We start from the raw sequence: 17,929 nt of genomic DNA on the forward strand, positions 1-17,929 counted from the left end.
ATTTCGCATTCATGTATTTTAATTTATTATTCTTAGTGTACTTGTATGCGTATGAATAAAATTTATCGCATTAAATTAATTTGAGTAAGGTCATTTACATTTAAAACTACTTTGCAAAAGATTATTTTCAAAGCATAAAAAATGAAATGTCATTTATAAATACCGTATTATATAGAAGTATTCTTCTATACAAAGGGAATAAAGGAATTTTGTTTTTATTTCTTTTTGGTTGTCTTTTTAATAAAACAATTGTTTTGTGCCACATTTATGACCAAAAGACGCCATGAACACTATAGAAAATGCCATAAAATATAAGAATATGTTTCCATTATACAAAAAAGTTATAAAATATTTGTATGAATGCGTGAATAATGTACATACATAGATACTATATAATATTATGATGTAGAATAACTACTAATAACAAAATCGATTCGAAATATACCAACTTATGTATATGTGTGTGTATATTGTATGCTATCAAGTTATTTTAAAAGAAAAGTTGAAAATAATTTTCGTTCTCTTCAGTCTAAAAGTCTGCTTTCTTTCAATCGAAATTTGCTAAAAAAAGAAAATAGGAAAATAAAAATGCGAATGTATTAATTTAATAAGATATTGACATATTAATGTATGTTATGCTAAAATGACGTAGAATTCACGGCGCCAATCTGTTTATTTTCTCCACTATTAATTTTGATATTTTTGTATTTTTGTTTTTCTATTATATTAAGGTCACACGGTGTGGTAACATTAAAAATTTTATTTTTGCAACTTGTGGTTGCCAAACTCAAAGATTAGAAGGTTTATGTATTCACAAAATGTTTTAGTCACTTCTTTCACTTGAAATTCAATTTTGACGCGATGAGATCAGTTGAAATATATTTTATTTTGAGAAACAGAAAACTTGGACTATATGACATTTAAATTTCCTTAGCATGGTAAATTTATTTGGTCAACCTAACTATGTAAATCACCATAAACCAAATTGCAAATAGAATAAAGAACTATTGAAACAAAGAATGAAATTTGCTTTGATTGGTCAAAATTATTTTGCAGAACGGCGACGCAAAAAATTTCAATTAAATAATTTAAAAAGTAAAGAGATAGGATACTGCTGTATTAATATAACGCGTTTCAAAGCAATCATAATGAATCTTGTTACATAGAACCATTTTTGAATAGAACTACTTTGGAAAAGTAATAAATCTTGTTATATAGGAAAGCCAATTACGCCCCAAAATATTTTTCACCAGGAAAACCAGTAACCAAACCACTGAATGCTTAGAGCTGTACATCGTTAATATTTTAGATCACAGTGCATTTTTTTTACAATGATCAGTCTCCAATCTTCAGTAACAAACACATGTAAGATAGTTCAATTTAAAAAATAAGTCTACTTATAGCACGTTCTGATAAAAGGTATTTAATTAAATTTAGAAAAGGACTAACAAGGTCAAAGGAAACAATTTAAATTCAACTGATTTTATTAATTTTTACATTAAAACATTCATACTAATTAGTTTTAATCAAATTAATATGGCAACCTTGACTCGCACTCTATAGAATATTTTTCTTATCATATCTTGATTATTTTTCTTATTATTTCTTATTCTTCCTTTTAATTTTCTTTGAAATATATAATTATTGTCAAAAAAAAAATAGTTAACTGAACGTACGCGATATTATAACTTTTTTTTTAATTGATGTTTCAGTAATTTGTTTTGTTCTTGCCTTAAAAATATAACAGTTTATGTTCGAAAGAATAAAAATCCATACACGTATTTATAAAATAAAATAAAAATGATGAAAAATAAAAGATAAGAGGAATTAAAATAATTAAACTGACGACAGCCAAATAAGTAACAAAAACAAAAGAAATACCGATAGAAACAGAATTATAATACGAACCGGACCGTATCAATACCGTATACCATATAAAATTATACATATTAGATACACATACAAACAAATGTGTATAATACAAAAATTTAGAGAAAAATAATAATATCAAAATTTTCCTATAAATTTCACTTAAAATTAAGAAAAATTTATATAGAAAATATGCATACTTTTATACACAATATAAATATAACAAAGATTATTAAAATAAACAAAAGAGGACGAAAAAAAAAGGATATAAGTATAATGTAAGTAAGTATAAGATTCACCCACACAATTCAAACAAAAATATATACAGAAGACACATCAGTTTATAAATATGCCATAGTAAAATAATATTAATAAATAATGTAGAAATGAAATAGAAAAACAAACAGAAAACAGAAGAAAAAAAACTCAGACACAACTTATGGTATAGAAAAGTGTGTGTTGAAGGACATTGTATATAAAAAACCTGAAGCAAATGGCGATTTTCACTCTCACTATCTCTTTTTTCTCTTTGATTTTCTCATTATGTTTCATATAAAAATATAAAGTACGAGTATAAAATAGAACAAATACGGCATAATTTTTTAAACTTGGGTGGTAAGAAATACGAGCTATAAGACCATGCTGTTATAAGTCGGGTATTATACATATATATACGCATGTATATACGGTCTTCTTATAAAATATAAAGAGCAAGGAAGTAACAGATGTACGGAGAAGTTATTTTATTTTTCTCTTTTTTCTATATTTTTTTGTTTTTCTTGTTTCTCATGTCCTTTTTATTTTTCCTTGCCTCGTATATTCGCCACGAAGGTTTATCTTTCAAGTTTATGGTAATATTTTTAATGGAATTAAAAATAAAGAAAGTTTTTTTTTTCTTCCTCTTTTATTTTCGTTTATTTTTTGATATTTTTTTTTTCTCATTTTGTTTGGCTTCTTTTCCATCGCTAACTACTTAAAGAAAATACAATACTGTTACTACCTTATACCTCATTCATTTTATTCTCCTGATGTTTTTCTGACCATGAATTTTAGGATTTTACGAGCCTATTTTCATTTTTATAAGACACATGTAGATATGTACAAAAATACATACATATATAATTTGTACACAAAAGATTTTATTTACTAAAAAAAATGTAAAAAAAAAAAAAATTAAAATAAAATAAAACAAAAGAAGCGTATTGCGTGCTCTCAATAAAATTCCGACAGGGCAGTATCGTAAAAATGTTTTTTTTTTATTTTTTTAATAAAATATTATTTATATGTATGTATTATGTATATACATATAATATTAATACATGAGTATATAAAAATTAATTTAATTTAATACAAAAAATAATTCTTATTTTTATATATCAAATATATATATTTAAAGTGGACAGTATGCGTGATATCAGCCAACGTATATGTATGGGAGTATATTAAAAGCCTATTATACAATAAAAATTAGAGTATACAAGTCATATATAATATAATATCAATTTACACTGATCTACATGTTGAAAACTTTATATGTCATATATCAGATCTACTTTCTCATTTCAAAGCGAGAATACCTTAGCTGCACAAAATAAGAGAGAACTTTTTAATAGAAATTTTTCTTATGGAATGCTTACAGCTTGCACTAATAAAAATAAAACTTTTTTTTTTTAGTTTTGCTTGTTCTTTTTAAATTATTATTAAAACACTGACAATTAAGGAGATCAAATATAAAAAAAAGTAATTTTATGTTTTTAGTCTGGTCACAGCATTCCCAGTTTAAAATCAAACCAATCCCGATATTCGGATCCCTATATATTCGAATATATCAAACCAATTCGATATGGAATTAAACTAGTAACGAATTGCTGATTAGTTTCAGTTCTCTATTGAAATAAATATAATCAAGACTACCAAGAAGGACGCAGCTTATGTAATAATTTATAAATATTATGTAAACATTACTTGGAAGTAGTGAAACAATTATAATTTATGAACACCTAAAATATAGTTTAATAAGACCATACTGAACAATATTAGCAATTATAGTATTAGGCACACTTCTTATTCATATGATTATTGTATGAAATATTATGAACTTATACAGACATAGTAGATTATTCAAATTATATTAGTATAGACCACCGATCACTTCCTTATTTCTTATTGGAATCGGAACTACTGTGCTTGTAATCAACATTATATTATTAATGGAAATAATATGTACGTGGAAAATAATAGGCGGATATAATTGCATATATATACATACAAGTAAATAAAATGTTTATTCCCTTAATTATTTGAGGTTTCGCAGAGTTATGTCTGGAAACAAAGAATCAATTTCACTTTGGAAAAATATATTTATTATTAAGTATAAAATTATTCAATTGAATATATATACTCGTACATATATCCTAATACGGGTACATGTATATATATTAATATATAATTATAATTATACGCATACGTAAAGATATCATTATTATTATTATTATTATTATTATTATTATTATTATTATTATTATTATTATTATTATTATTATTATTATTATTATTATTATTATTATTATTATTATTATTATTATTATTATTATTATTACGTTAAAAAAGGACTAAAGCACTAAGGTCCAATACTCATCAGTATTTTTCGTAATTTTTTTTTTATTTCTCATGCTTTTATTCTACACTTTTCTGTTTTGCTTTTTTTTCTTTATTTTCTGTATTGGCTTTTAAAAGCAACTGAGAGGGATCTTTTAAGGGAAAATAAAAGCTTGGGTCGCTTAGAATATGTTTTGTAAATAATAGACATACATACATACACACATATATTCATATATATATAGATATTATATTTTTATTTATTTTTGTTTTTGTATTTTTATGCCATTACGCCACATTAATCAAAAGTCTGGTTGTCTTTCCTACATATACATATAGTGTACAACGTGCTCAGTTCTCTAAATCTCTTCTTCTAAAGACCATAGGAAATAATGTGAATAAATTGAGGAAAAATACGAGATATACATAATATTCATATATACATTACTCTTATATACGAATATAAATAATATATGTATGTTTTATTAAAAAAAAAAATCTTTGTTCTCAAATTATTTAAGAAAAATATGCTATACGCTTTATTTGTTATATTATAAGAGGAGAATTTGTACTCAAAAAAAAGAATTTATGTATGTACGTATAAAAGTTTAAAAATATTTCTATACAATGTACGTACATATTATAAAAAAAGTGATAAACAGAATTTCGCCCCTTAGGAAGAAAAACCAAAAAATAAAAGGAAAATAAAAAAAAGCAAGTTATAACATCAAAAGTAAAAAAAAAAAAATTTTTTGTTTTGTGGGTTAAACATTAAAAATTGTCCTGGCGGAAAAATTAGTAGAGCAATCAATTTTGACTTTAGGTAAACATAACACCATCAGCGGGAGCCCTATACCAACCAACTTCGATATAGACTTTATATATTATTATATTCTCTCACTCTACTCTCTTTAATTTTTTTTTTTTTGCTTTGGCTTTTTTTGTTCAATCGAGGATATATTTCAAAAATATAAGTGCCTTGTTATAAGGATGAGATTGTATTTTATTATAATTTTTTTTAATTTTTATTTTATTTATTTCATTTTCATTTTTGTTTTCATTTTTCGGTACTTTTTCCTCCTTGTTTAGATAGTGTTGTATACTGTGTTATAATGTCAACTCATTTGCATAATAAATTTGTTGAAGTAATGCGTTTCATTTGAAAACCTTAATGATGTAAAAAATATTACGTTAAGGATTATTTTTAATATTTTAGGATATTAAATAATGATTTTTAAGGATATTTCATTTTGTTTCTTTTTTCTGTTTTTTTTTTTGGTTTTTTTCTGTTTTGGCGTTTATGAAAGGAGAAAATAAAATATTAAAGGTTTTAAGCAATAAGTTTTCATTCAATGCTTATAAAACAATTAATGGTAGTAAAAAAATACAATAAAATTTAAGAGAAAAAAAAAAGAGAATAAAGAAATTAAAAATAAACAAACTATACACTTGTGTTGTATAAGGAGTTATGGGCTCCTGATTGATTAGATATTTTGTTAAATTTTGTTTTAATTTTATTAAAAAATGAAATTAATAATGAATTTGATTTAAAAAAAAAAAAGGAAAAATTTAAAGAATATTTGGGTCTTTTTTTTTTGTAGATAATGAAATTATTTTGAAATTTTCGAATTATTGAGAAAAATTTATAAATTTAGAGAATTTAATTGGCTGAAATTGCAAATTCTATTTTAAAAAGATTGAGTAATATTTTGATAACAGAAATAAAGCTTATGAATTAAAACACAAGCACATATTTTAAATATCAGAAAATCATAACCGAACGTTTCGATCATTCCCTAAAAGCTAAGCCGTAGTAATTACACAATTGAACTTTCAGCTGAACCACAAATTTTATTTTATTAAATTATTATAACAATTATAATTATAATTATAATAATATAAGACGAATGATCCCTACATTACATGGACAAAACAAAATATTGGGGAGGGTTTAATGAGCGAATTTATCTAGAAATTGTCGAACTAACAAATATCTACTACATTGGTGATAAGTACATAACTACATTATGGAATTATATGTACTATATATGAATTGCATAGCTTGTTTTAAATATTATGCTTGCAATTGAAAAACATTTTATACAAAACGCTTTGATGTTAAAGTACGAACATAATTGGACGCCATTATTTCTTAAAATTACCAGTTAGCATGTACTCTTTTCTAAATATACTTATGTAGAATATCACAAATTTTTATACTAACATTGAAAAAGTCTTTAATTATTATTAATAAAATAGAAATTTTAAATGTTACAAATAAAATTGCAAGCAATTTATTTCTGAATTTTTATCATTCTATACTGTTTTCTATTGAGATACAAGAAAAATATTAAATTTTCCTAATACGATAACTGTTATATATTTTCTAAAATACAAAATAGAATATTCATTTTAAAAATCATCTTTTTTTTTTTATTATATTCTAAGACCATATTGCATTTGATAACGCTATGTAAATCACAAACTGTAAAAGAAATTCTAATTTCAATTTCAATTTTCAAAACAAGAATTATTTCATCTGCATCAGTCATATTAATTAAAAAATAAAATTTTAAATAAAATCAAATTTATTTGCGATTGTGTTTATATTTTATACAATTTGCTTATAATTATTTATATAGATTTTACCTTTATTTAGATACAAACTTACTTCTGGCAAGTTTTCACTTCCTAAATCCACATCGTATATGTATGTAAGTATGTATATAAACTGAAATTTGAGACCAACAATGTAGCTTAATCGTCTGGTTAAAACTTTAATACAAAAAAAAATAAACTCTTTATACGCTATGGTAGAATTGAATAAAATTTCAAAAATAATTTCCTTATTCTTTATTCTCGTATATATAGTAAAGTACGTCAATGTCCGAATCAATTTAATTTCAAATACATATATATATACAAAACAAACATTTTATATATTGATTTTGTATTGACACATTTTATATTACAATTTATATAAAACATTTTTAAGTATAATACTTTATAGTTATAATAATATTATATAATTTGTACAAAATGTATCAATTTACACTTATTTAAGATTCTATATACATATAGTTGAAATACAAATTTCAATTTTACTCCCATAAATATAGTCATGTTTGTAATTATATAGCGGTTGCAATATGTACCCCTAACATTATCATTACACATGGTATAAATGATAAAATATTCAAGGTGTATTTTCATTCTCATTATAATATTATTAACGTATAACACACATAATATGTGTACGAGTAAAAGTTTTAAATTTACCGTTATATTCTGATCGGAATATTTGTACTCCAATTTGTGCCCACTACTACTGTACTGTTGCCTGGCCGTTTTATGTATTCCACGTTCATATATCCTTATATAAAATACTATATTACGGTAATTGTTTTGTAAAAACTGAAAGTGCAAAAAAGCTTGTACGACATAATGAGGCATACGGTTGGGAATTTAGACAAAATTTTGCGAAAACTTATTTTAGAAAATACTAATTTCTAAAATAATTGAATATAACAAGTATGACATATCAAATAATACCGGAAACTTTGTAGAATTTCCCAGTTTTGTCGCAATTTTGTCAGACTAATAAATTAGAAACCCATTAATTATTTTACCAAAGCGTGCAATTTAAAATTATTGCAAAATGATTTTCACTTTTTACCGACCGTATTGTGTAAACAATAGGTAGGTTATGTGATGGCAACAAATTTTGCATATCGAGTTTTCGGTGGGAACGTACTTCTCCATAGTAGGGAAGTGTAAATAAACTATTTTTAGCAACCTGTCGGTCTGTCGGTCTGTGTGTGCACGCGTTTATCTCAAGTTCTACTGAACCGATTTTTATGAAATTTTATATGTAAGTTTATTTCCACCATGGCACGGATTGATCAATTTTTGGTATATATCAGGCCTCGGGAACTGCACTTTTTAGCGGGCCTGTTTTACATTTTTGAACATTTTGAAGAAAATCTTCAACCGATTTACTTGAAATTTTATATATAAGCTCAGCTCGACCGTCCGCAAAAATTCGCATGTTTTGGAAGAAATCAGGCATCGGCAACTAGACGTTTACTACGGGCCAAATATACATTTTTGTGTATATAAAGAGAAATAATCAACCGATTTCATTGAAATTTAATATATGAATTCCTCGCAATGAACATATAAATTTTTTGGAAAGATCAGGGCTCAAAAACTGATCTGTGGCCCGATTTTACATATTTCACCATATCTACGGCACGGATTGATGGAATTTCTTGAAATTTGATATTTGAGTTCTGGTTGTTACCGAAACTAACTGGCGAGCATTTCAGGGAATTCGGGTAGCACAAAACGAAACTCTACTAAGAGCCAAATTTACATTTTTCTAGGTATGTTAACTATAAGCTTACTAATGTCCTAAAAATTGAAAAGAAGTATTTAACAGACATTTTTATAATATTTTGTAACACTTTCATTTAACTAGACAATACACAATGCGGTCGGTTATGTGCTGACCACATCAGATTTTTTATTACAGTGATGCCACTGTTATACTCTTTTTCTTTCGAAAATACTAAGTTTTTAATTTAAAAAACCTCCTCTTCTAATGAATCAAACGGCAACCCTGGCGAATATTTATGTACACATACATTAAAATGTATGTACTTCCAATTGTATAAATATGGGAAAAATATTATTCATTTAATTATTTTTCGTGCAATTATAGTCGTATCATAACGGGAATAATATTAATACATACACACATAAATATATACATATATGTACATACATTCACGTAAAAATATTTAATTATTTTTTGTACAGCTTATCCCTTAAAGGTTGATTTTCTGTTTCATTATTTTATGAAAAATCTTAAAAGCAACCAAATGAGTTGAAATGAAATTAGTACAAATTTTGGAAAAAAAAAACATTAATAATAACACACTTTTGCATAAACACGTACATAATTATATTCCTATATACATTCGTATATATATATACAATTTTAATAGTCCTAAAGGGAAACGTCCATAATATTATTATTGAAACGCGATGGCATGTTAAAATTTCATTTAGTTATAATAATCGATTGTGAAAAAATGTAATATTGATGATGGAAAATTATAATATTTTCTTTAATTATTTTGAGTTTTTGCAATATAGCTTTTTTGTTTTATCATACATAAATATTTTGTTCGTTATTGAGTTTAAATATAAGCAAATGTTAGTGAATTAAAATATTGGACGACGTAAAAAATTCGAACATCAATATTGAATTTACCCAATATACCTAATATTTTGTTACAATTTTAAATTTGGGGCAAATTAAGAATCAATTTAATTTTAATAAAATAATATTTGATTAGATGGAAGGCTTACACTGGAACAAAGAAGAAAGAATACAATCATCTTATAAGCAAAGAAATTAAGAATAATATTGACAGTAATTTTAATTTCCAATCATATGTAATGAATTTCAAAGTCGGTATTCGAATTAGCAAAATATTCTTCATAGTTATTGTATTCAATTCGTAAGTGTCTGCCTAATATTCTCTTTATATTTCTCTATTAGAACACTAATTTCTTATACACCTTTTTTCGCTCTCTAACGAAATGTGATTCATATTTAGTTTCAAAAAGTGGATTTCCTTCTGTAAAGTTCCCTTCCATATCACTACAATTTCAACATTAATTATTAATATATGTGACGACTAAAGTATTTTTATCATTACAATTTTATCTTTATTTTAATTTCTTCTATAGTGTGATCGACTAGTTTTGTACTAACAAAAATTATTAATGAAATTTTAGAATTCCTGTTTAACGTATATGAAAATTTTTACACTGCTCTTAAAATAGTTGAAAGTAATTTGTCGAGGAAGACAAAAATTTTCTGGGAAGACAACGTTCTTCCCTATAAAAATTTGAAGATATACAAGTGTAAAAGCTAAAATATAAATTTTAACTTTAGGTTTAATTTACCATGCTAGATTTGAAGTCATCTACTGGTAATAATTTTGTGTTCTTGGCAATATATAACTCATGGATCGGAACTATATACCCAGTTTGAAGTGAACGCTGCAATGTAAGTATTTAAAACTTTAAATAAAATTTATATTATGCGCTTCAAACGCTACGCGAATGCCCTTAGCTCTTAGAGGCGCCTGTGGATAATCTTCTAAGTTTTTTCAAGGAACTGCAACGGGTTTAGCGCAAAATTGTGTGTTGTGTAGGAAAGCCGACGGGATTTCTGGTGGCCCGGTGCTGCTTACCCTCTCCAACAAACTTACTAAATACATTCTTATCCTACAAATAATTTAACTTAACATTTAATTTAATTATTCCAACAAATTGTTTTTATTTTAAAGCAAATTTTTTCTTTGAATTCGCATTTTATTCAAATGTTTTATAAAATATAAAGAAATCCCGCTGTGTAGTTTTTAATTTAGTCACGTCTACACAATTATTATAAAAACTAAATCTTTATTACCACTCAAAAATAGTTGAACAAATAATTCAAATATTCTTTAAATTATCAGAAAATCCAGAAATTTTCAAAAAATCTACCATATTGCAAACAACTTTTATTTTAAAGAAGAAGAAGAACATTTTAATTGCAAAATAATTAAAAAGTTTTGAATATAAAAACGTGACCGACTAAAATAATTTAAGCAAATTGTTGTCATATCAAAATTATTACATAAAAATAGGATCTTACGGCATAATTAATTAAATTTTTTGATTTTTACGTATTTTTCAACATGGTAAATTAAATTGTAAATTAAGTGTATTTGTAGATCAATAATTACAATGAAATAAAAAATTTTTATTTTTTTATTTAAATCATAAAATTTGTATAATTATTAATGGTGCCAGATAAATACATCTATTATGAACATTATACCATAGCTATATGATGCAGAGTAAATTTTTATAAATAGAGCAATTTAATTTTTTTAATGTAAAGACAAACTTATGGCAGCATAAAGGTTTTTAATGTTACATTGTTAAAAAATTACAGAGTTTCTGCAAATAATAAACGCCAATTTACTCTTTGAAAACCTCAAAACCAATTTAAATTTTGTTATTTGCTAAATCTTTATATTACATTATTGTAGTGAACCTTACTTAGTTATTAGAATATTTAATAATTAAGCACTATCATCATATTTACTGCAATTCCATAATATATGAAGCATTTTCATACAAATGGGTCAGTTATTAAATCAATTTCCTCAAATTTTTTAATTTAATGAGATCCATGTCGCTGACCAGTGACCATGTAAAATGTTGAAAAAAAAACCTCGAATTTTACAAAAATTTTGACCAATATATTTTAGTAATTGACGTATGTATGTGTAATTTGGAAATCAGAAAATTATAAAAGAGGGGGATGCGGATCTTTCAGGCAATAAATACCTCAGGAATAACAATTAAAAGACAAATAATTGGACTGAGAGATTGATTAAAAGTGCCAGTTTTAGAGAAAAACTGTAAGACTACATTCGTGAATTAAAAAGAAAGCAAAGGAAATGCATATTAGGCCTATAGAATTGGAATGGTGTAAAACCGAAATATAAATGTGGCCTTGCAATATTTATAACTAATGTAATAACCGCAATAATAATGCAATCAATGAAAAAATTAATCTTTGGTATGCTTGAGTCTGTGAAAAATTTGCTCAAATTTATTCACCATTTTTCTTAAATTCCACTCTTGACTCTGCAATTCAACTGATGTCAAAAATACACAATATGATATAATTGTAATTTTTTCTTCTTTTTAATAAAATTTAAAATATTTTATCTAAATAACATAATTTAAAAAAATTACTGCTTACGCTGTTAAATCGGCACCGGAAACGGAATTACCTGAAAATAAAAAAAAATTTTCAACATTAATAATTTTTTTTAACAATTCTAAAAAAATTAAATTCTCTAGAGAGTAAATACAAAAAAGTTCCTGTTCATATACACACACCAAAACATTTTCTATTGAAAAATTTTAGCACATTTTTCATAATGATGTTAACAAGTCATTATTTACATAGAACAAAATAATATTGATTAAAAATTTTATTATGTAGAAATAATGACATTTTGATAAAGTGTGGTGATGACATACTTAACAATATAATATAAAATCATCAAGAAAAATTTTTATGAAAAATTTAACGACGCTTACAATTCGTTATGTTTTTCACAAAACAAAAGAACAATAATATGAGTCTCTAATGCATAACAGAGACACTGTTATTCCTTACAATAAAAAAAAAAAGAATTCTGCCTGTTATCAGATTCACATTAAAATAATTTTGATAAAATTTATGATCTTCAAGATTTTTATCAAGAGAAACCATTTTTTTACACTACCTATGCACAAATGTTTTACATAGAATGTAAAGAAATCTTGTCTTGTTTATTATTGACATCAAAATGTACCCAAAAATGTGAGGTATATTAATCATTCCAATAGCTTTAAATGTACAGAATAATATAAATATACACAAAATAATCCTATAAGCTTTACAGTCTCTACTCAATTTGATGCTGGAAATTTACACAATTCCCTTTACTTTGCACAGATTGAATGCTGGAAAATTCAACACCTTGTTCCTCAAAAAAAGTGTTCGAATTAAAATAAATTTTGTTAAATTATAAATTTCGACTTTTCGGAATAGATCCTTGCTAAATTGACTCAAGTATTTATGATTTATTGCAACGTCATACACCACTTAAAAAATCAAAGAATAAATAAATTATCATTCAGCCGATTTAGGTCAACAAATTAAAATAAAAAATTTATTGCAAAACTCCTCGATTAGAAATTATAAAATAAAATAACAGATTTGATTCCATTTGATTTTAAGACTATTTCCATATAACGCTTGAATAGTAATTAAAATATATTCATTGAAGATAAAGAAATGAAACCACTTAATTTTCCCAACAGCCAAAAAAAAAAAAGTTCATAGTGATTCTTAAATACGAATAAATTGGAAGAAATCTACACCACACCCCTCAGAATGCAAAATAATTCAAGCCTATTGTCTAGACAAAACATACCAAAAAAAACAAGGATAATAAACAAGATAATTAAGAGAGATTATAATTCGCTCAACAAACGAATTATAAAATTATAAAAGAAGTTAATAAAAATGACAACTAAAATCGAAAAGTAAATAAAAATTAACAAAAAAATTTTTCATTAAAAAAAAGCAAAAATTTATTATTGTTAAATTATTCTTACAAAATGAAAATTATTAAAATTAAAATTCTACAACAATAACACCACATTTATGTAAATCAAAAGAAAAAACAAAAACAACTTGAAATACAATTATATTTTCATTATTGTTTTACAGTAATTTTAGCAAATTTTCGACAAAATTCAACACTTATCGTCCGGCCGTCATTGCAAAACTTAAATGTTTTTTGAGACATTGAGATGTTGTCAGCAATGCAATGTGATACATAAAAGAGATCTTTGCCATAAATCTATTCCACGAAAGGAAATTCTCCTCAGTCTTTCCTCTCTAAGAGTTAGAAACTTAGTCCTTTAAATTCTAATAGTACTACTATCTAAAAATATTTTGTATCGGAACTATTTAAGAGTTTGCCTTTTAAAATTTTTATTCTTTATTTTTCTAAATAATTGCATAAAATACAGAAATCTAATAATTTTTTCTAATAAGAAGAAGACATTTTTGATTTTGAAAAAAATTAAAAAAGTGAAATTTTTCATTTCTTTTAAATTAAGGCGTTAAGGTACTATTTGTATTATGCTCCAAAATCGAAGCTTAAATCTATACAGTAAAGTTCGATAACTTTTGCATATCAAACTGAAATATTATCTGATAGAGTTCTGACTACGAAAATTAACATCCAAGTGATTGAAAACAAATCTGTTATAAATTCCCATAAAAATTTAATTGTCGCCATTTTAATTTTAGAAAATTTGACAGTAACTCGAATGAGCATAGAATAATTTCTATTATTTGCCACTAGATGTTAAACAGATTCTACGACTTCGACCAGACTCATACAAAATTTTAGATTTTGTAGTATATTGTAAGCAGAAACTAAAAGAATAAAACATTCTTATAATTTGTTTAAATGAAATGTGCTACTTTGAAAACCATTTCTTTGATTTGCTTTTAATATCAAAAGTTAAAAATTTTTTATAATTTCAAACGCATATTCCCTTCACTCATGCAAAACAACTAATTAAGAAGAAAACATTATTATAGCTTTAATTTTTTAAAAACTATATAAGAATAAGTTTAACTTTTATATTTAATCTTATTATAATTTAAGCTTTTAAAATAAAAAGGAGAACAAAATTTTCCAAAAAAAAGAAAAATCAAAAAATTAAAATAAATAAAATAAACTTTTCATTTTTCCTTAACTTTTAACAAATTTAAAAGCTATTATTCATCTGATTTAATCTTAATTGCTTCTTCTCTCTCTCTATATGTATATGTCTCGTATATACATATATATTCGTATATATATAGAATTATAGGTACATGAATTAATACACACGTACATAATTATACAAACGAATAGAACAAAATTTTTTTTTTTTCATGTTTTTTTTGCATATTCTCTGTACTACTTTGCATTTCAAATATATATAGATGAAAAACTAAAAATTATTATAGAAGACAGAAAAAAATAAATTGTTATACAAGAAAAATAGAAGAAAACTCATAAATTTTTCAAGTTCTTACGTGCATTATTTAATTCGAAATCATAACAAAGAAGTAGTTAAAAGTACATCAAACTTTTGAGTAAATACCTTAAAAAATCATCATAATTTGTCATGCAAATAGCAATAGCAAAAGAGAAAAAAAAAGCAAAACATACAACAAAAAAAATGTCACTATAACTGTATGCACTTGTGTATGTAAGTGTTTACGAATGTATAAATACGAGTTCTACGCTAAATTAGTTCGACCTCTACATAAAATTGAGTATGCTTCACAATTGTCAGTGTTATCTTAACATCAAATAAAAATGACAGGTTAATCTCATAAACTGGGTCCAATTTTGATACAATATAATGCGATTTACAATGCAGGAAATTAAGAAATTATTTAAGAAAAATGGATATTATACAAAGTCACTTATGAAAAAATAGTTCGTGAAGTATTAATGCTACAACTAGATAACTCGAAAATTTTATATTTTTAGATAATTAACCTAGGTGTCATGAAATCGAATGCTCTTTTATCTGCAATCAATATCTTAGCTTAAATGTGTTCTTAAATATCTGAAAATGATAATGCCAAAACTTGATATCTTTATCATAAATTATTTGCTAAATTTTTAAAAGTCAATATCTCTGAACCAATAATTGCGAGCTTCTCTAAACCAATAATTGCGAGTTATCTAATTGTAGCATTAACCTCACGAGTTGCTAATATATCTTCAATAATAAATCTTCAATTGCCATGCCACCCATTTCAAAAAGAAAAGATTTTAGAAGTCATTTTAGAACTTAATTTCCTAATAAAATTTCCAATTTCTACAATATATTAAATGCCAGCCACCACTCAAAGCATGACAGTTTAACATATATCTTAAAAACGAGAGGTACAACGCCATTATAAAAATTAAACCAAAAGAAATGATAACCAAATTATCCGGAATCATTAATATATATTTAAAATTTTTGGCATTGAAACCTTAAATAAATAGATTTAAATATATTTTCAACGAAAAAATTTAGATTTTATAAGGAATGGCTAACGAGTAATTTGGAGTAAGACTTGTGTTTAGTGTATGCATATAAATTTTTTTAATACCGTCTTATTTTAACATTTTACATTTTCTATTATTATTTAATCGTTGTACTGCAAATTTTACTATATTCACAATTATATATACAATATATACCATCTCATATATATATATATATATATATAGAACAATCTTATGCAAAATCTAACTAGACACATGGTCCCTGGTACAATTCCTTGTTTTAGTTTTTTTTCTTTTGATTTTACTATTTTTGTTTTTTACTCTGGTTTTTGAAGTCTTATTTCGATATGGCTATAGAGATGGAATATTATATCCAACCAAAATATCACCATCATTCATAGTAGAATAATGATAATGCTTACATAGTGTGATGGTAATGACGATGATGATGAAAATCTAAATTCACATCATCATAGTATCATGTTATGAATCACATTTTAAATCCGTATCCACTCAACTCTTTTATACCCTATATATACATACATACATATACAACTAATATAACACAAATTATATACATACACACATGTATAATTTCTCTTTTCTTAGTTAATATTCAGAATTTAACTAAGTTCTTTTTTTTTTTTTTTTGGTGGATGAAAGGATTTATTGTAAAGGACTAATAACATTACACAGAGAAAAAACCCAACAACAGAGAATCAAAAATATCAAAAAAAAATCAAAATCTCTAGATCTCGGTTATTTCAATAACTGGGAAATGATGGATCAAGAGAAAAGAATATTATATTATTTACAACATACATACATATAGATATATATATAGATATTTGTATGTATAGCATTTTTAAATGGAAGAGCATAAAAATAACAAAGGAAATGATTTGCATAAATTCATTTTTTTCTTCTCTTCTGCATAACTCTTGTATATTTACAAAATTTACATTTTATACTTTTTTATACCATTGTAAATTGTAAGAACTTATATTAACATAAGTACATATATATACATATAATTATACTTATAATATAATATGAATATTTTCTAATACGCGAGTTATTTTGATGTAATAAAATTTTACAAAATTTATCTGTATACACATACATATTACATACATTATGTAAATGCATACAAAGTAAATGCCACAGTATATTTTAATATGTGCATTACACCTGTTGCACGTCATATAATTGCATAATTACAATTTCTAAAACGATTAAAATAATAATATTGTCTTATGTAAAATATATATATATATATATGTATATAATTTAAATCCCCCTAAGATGTACATAATTTTTTTTTAAAATCAAAAACCATTTTAAGGAAAATTTACAATATGACATTCATTTATTTACTATAAAGTAAAGGTTCTTATATAAATAGAATTATAATTTATGATGAAAATGTGATTTAAATTATATTACTAATATATTTTAATGTTTTTAAAATTAAATTAAAATTTGAATTTATTGCTATATGAAGCATATTGATATATGGTTTGGTGTTTAACCCTTCCTGGAGCGGTTGATTTTTTAATCCCTAAATTCACGTAATTTAAGAATAATATGTATTCTTAAATTACGTGTTAAATTAAAATTTAAACTGTGTTTTCCGAATAACAAAATCTTTATACTCCGAGTAGTTTCTGGACCTAAATTCTATTAATTTCAAATTGTATTAATGCCGAAATTTCAGTGTTTAAAAAATATTAGCTTTATTTTTACCTGTGTGTATTTTT

The 17,929-nt window shown here is 24.5% G+C and overlaps 1 long non-coding RNA gene across 2 annotated transcripts in view; it reads right to left on the reverse strand.

Annotated features, from left to right (window-relative positions):
* Nucleotides 1–17,929, reverse strand: part of LOC129606306 (uncharacterized) — a 145,593-nt gene that overhangs the window by 75,131 nt on the left and 52,533 nt on the right. Inside the window, exon 3 of one of the 2 annotated variants that reach the window (XR_008696761.1) lies at nt 12,305–12,335. This is a non-coding gene — a long non-coding RNA (uncharacterized LOC129606306). Of the gene's footprint in view, nt 1–11,510; nt 12,336–17,929 lie in introns of those variants that run through there. The other variant, XR_008696760.1, reaches the window with a different exon arrangement.

This window comes from Condylostylus longicornis, unplaced genomic scaffold, assembly GCF_029603195.1.
Source record: "Condylostylus longicornis isolate FDR11 unplaced genomic scaffold, ASM2960319v2 ptg000018l, whole genome shotgun sequence".
NCBI classification, from domain to species: Eukaryota; Metazoa; Arthropoda; class Insecta; order Diptera; family Dolichopodidae; genus Condylostylus; species Condylostylus longicornis.